The 3,415-nt window shown below is 29.8% G+C and overlaps 1 pseudogene; it reads left to right on the forward strand.

Moving 5' to 3' along the window:
- The first annotated feature begins 665 nt into the window (after positions 1-665).
- Positions 666-958, forward strand: LOC149187191 (large ribosomal subunit protein eL42z/eL42y pseudogene; annotated as a pseudogene).
- The last annotated feature ends 2,457 nt before the right edge of the window (positions 959-3,415 follow it).

Consider the following 3,415-nt stretch of genomic DNA (forward strand, 5'->3'; position numbering starts at 1 on the left):
TCTATAAAATTGAATAATGGGAAAGTGTTGAAAAGTATAAATTTCTTATTTTGCAGTTGTAAATGCTTATTAATATTGATAAAAAAAAATCTTGATTTTACTTATTGAACATAAAAGATCCTTTATTTTGAAAGGGAATGACCCCTTTTGGTGGTTCTAGATAGATGTCATAAGTAAAAGTTAATGATGAAAAATGAGGATGATGTTGTATTTAAGGACAATATTATGTAGCATCCTACCATAAAAGCTTACGTAAAGCTCATATATTTACAAAGTTAAATATTACATGTAATGAATATAAAAAATCAATTGAAATTAAACAGATTCTCGATAATCACCCCTTGTCATTCTTTATTCGATAGATCTATTCTCTGAAGGGAGGGAGTGTGGTTATGAGATATCGAGAGGCCACTATTCCACCTCTATCCCTAGAACCTTTTGTCATTCCAAAAAAAATCTACCCATTTTTTTAGCTTCTTGACCTATAATAGCCCACGCTAGTAATATTTTTATGTTATAAGATCTTCCCGTTTAAGGATGAAGTCGTAGTATTAGTGTTTCTTGCATGACTGCCGACTATGATCGATGTGAATTGAAATATCAACAATGGTAATGGAAAGAAGGGAATTCCCTAAGAGTTGTGTTGTGTATATCCTTCAATCGCAATGGTAAATGTTTCCAAAGACCAAGAAAATGTTTGCAAGAAAAAAGCTTGCAAAAAGTGTATTGTGCACAAGTTACTCAGAATAAGAAAGGGATGGTAAGCTTCTCTACGAAAAGGAAATGATGGTATACCATCAGATATGGAATACAAATAAACTATGTGTCTCACAAGAAGGAAAAAACAACAAAGAAACTTGTGTTGAAGTTGCAATGTTAGTCTTGCAAGCGTTATTCTCAACCTGTAATCAAGCCTTGCAACATTTTTGAGATTGGTGGAGACAAGAAGGGAAATTGAGCATCCATTTTTCTTAAACTTTCAGTTTTGTTGCAGCTTTATCATGGCCAATATTTAGGGCAAGAAAATTAAATATCTTTTGCCAATTTTATTGAATAACAATATGCATTTATTATTCTAGTTTTACTTGAAAAGAAATATATGTTTTAAGCACAGAAACAATAGCTATGGTGTTAAATTCCTTGAGAAGAATATGTGCTTATTTTTTATAGAATTATTGAGGAAGAGATAGGAATTTCATGGATAAAAGAAGAGTTAATTATGATAGACTTTACTGAAAATAAATACATATTTTCATGCATAAAATGAATAAGTATTGTTCTAGGTCTCTTGTGAAAGAAATATGTATTGCATGTATTATACAAATAGCTATTGAGATATATTTTCTTCAAAGAATATATGATTATTTCTATTTTTCTTGAAAATAACATGTGTTTTTGTGCACATAGATACTCGTTACATTACTAATTTTCTTGAAGAGAATGTGTATTTTATATACAAAAAAATAATAACCATTACGATAGCTTCTTTTTAGAACAAGAATACATAGTTTCATGAAAGGAATAACTATTAAGTTAGTTTTATTTTGAAAAGGGAAATGAGTATTTATATTTACGAAAGTAATAGTTGAATGTGATAAATTCTTGAAAAAGAAACATGTTGTTACATGCTCTATTGTGTTATGTTTTCTTTTGGAAAAACATATGCATTTGCATGCATAGGAATAACATCGATTGTGTTAGCTTTCTTTTACATATTTGCATGCAACAAAAGTAATAGATGAGGGGCTAGTTCCTTTTAATAAATTTTATGTAATTGCATACACGAATTCCTAACTAAAGTGTTAGTTTCCTTCAAAAGGATATTGACAATTGTAGTGGTTTTCCTTTGGAAAAGAATGTGTGCTTGTGTGAGGGGAATAATAGTTAATGTGTTATTTATCTTGGAAATATTTTTCCTCTTCTTATGCGAAGAGAGGTTAATAACCATGGATGTTCTTTAATATTATTATGTTTTGAGGGTAGAAGTAGAATGTAGTTGTTTTCCCTTCCTTCTCATGATATATATGAAATAGGAACAAATGAGAATGATTTGGTAATCTTTATGTATTTTACCTTATACATGTAAGTTATGGATGGACAGACATGTGTCATAACCATACATATGTAGAAATAAATAAACAATTTTTCGTAGTTATGCACCTTCAATTAAAACATGTGTAGTGTTGTTAAAATAGGCAGACATGTATTGACACTTTATTACAGTTTATTTACGCACATGAAAATATGTTTGAAACATAACTAGTATTGATTTTTATTGATTAATATTTTAACTAATCATGATATCGAAGTTTGATAATGGTAACAACAACAGGGAAGGATGGTGACTTATGCAAAGGGTAGATTATGTCTAACATTATGGCAGGAAAAGAACTAGTGGTGCATGCAGATTGAAGGAATTTCAACTATAAGATAATCAACTGAAAGGAAGAGCCAAGCCACAAATACATAATGTTTGAGGATTTATGGGTAAATTATGTCATGATGAATGTAATAGCTTCTACCTAGTTATGTTGTATTTAAGATTATATTTTTCTGTAATATTTTATGAAAATGGTTAAGGGATGGAATCCCTTATAGCAATTGAATGAGGGGTGAACACCCTCATGAGCATTTAATAAAAAATAAATGTTTGTTGGTTTTCACCCTACAGGGTTTCCAGGGTATATCACTGTTTAATGATGTTTTTTCCTTTTGTGAAATTTTAATGTTATTCCTTCCTCACATGACAATAACGCTTACAATATCAAATATGTGAACGAATAACGTAAGTAAAAGAACCGTGATAATGAAGCAAGGTTACAACATGAAGCCTATGTTAATATGCTACAGAAATGGTTGTTATGTTATGAAACTTATTATTCTTTTACTAAAGTTACTCTATGAAATGATGAATATTTTATCTAATGTCAATGAAGGAATATGGAATAGTAATTCAGAAACTTACACATTTGTAAATTCTGTAAAAAATTCTAATCCTATGTGTTTTTACACAAGGTTATCAGGGGATGTTCCGAATGGTATCACAGAAAAATGTTGCAGCACTAGTGCCTTTTGGGAATCCGTAAGTGAAAAAGAAGTAGATGTATGATGCTAGTGGGCATCAACTCAAGTATGATCCTACAAAAATACATAATGATATATGCAGTAGAATACATTGACATGATATATATGATGCATGTTAATAACCACACTGAAGGATAGTAAGAGATAATGTCTACTTTAAATTGTACTCATGACATTTGAATCTTTATGCAGATAAAGATACTAAAAATTCTATTGCATTTATGAAAAATATCATGAGCACTAACTAGTGATAGTGAAGATCAATTTCCAACCCTTACATGCATATTATTACAATAATTATTAGGGTCTATTTAAAGAACATCACCAAAGT

The sequence above is a fragment of the Pinus tabuliformis genome, chromosome 3_1 (assembly GCF_031772625.1).
Source record: "Pinus tabuliformis cultivar Carrire ecotype Pingquan chromosome 3_1, CPIR1, whole genome shotgun sequence".
NCBI lineage: Eukaryota > Viridiplantae > Streptophyta > Pinopsida > Pinales > Pinaceae > Pinus > Pinus tabuliformis.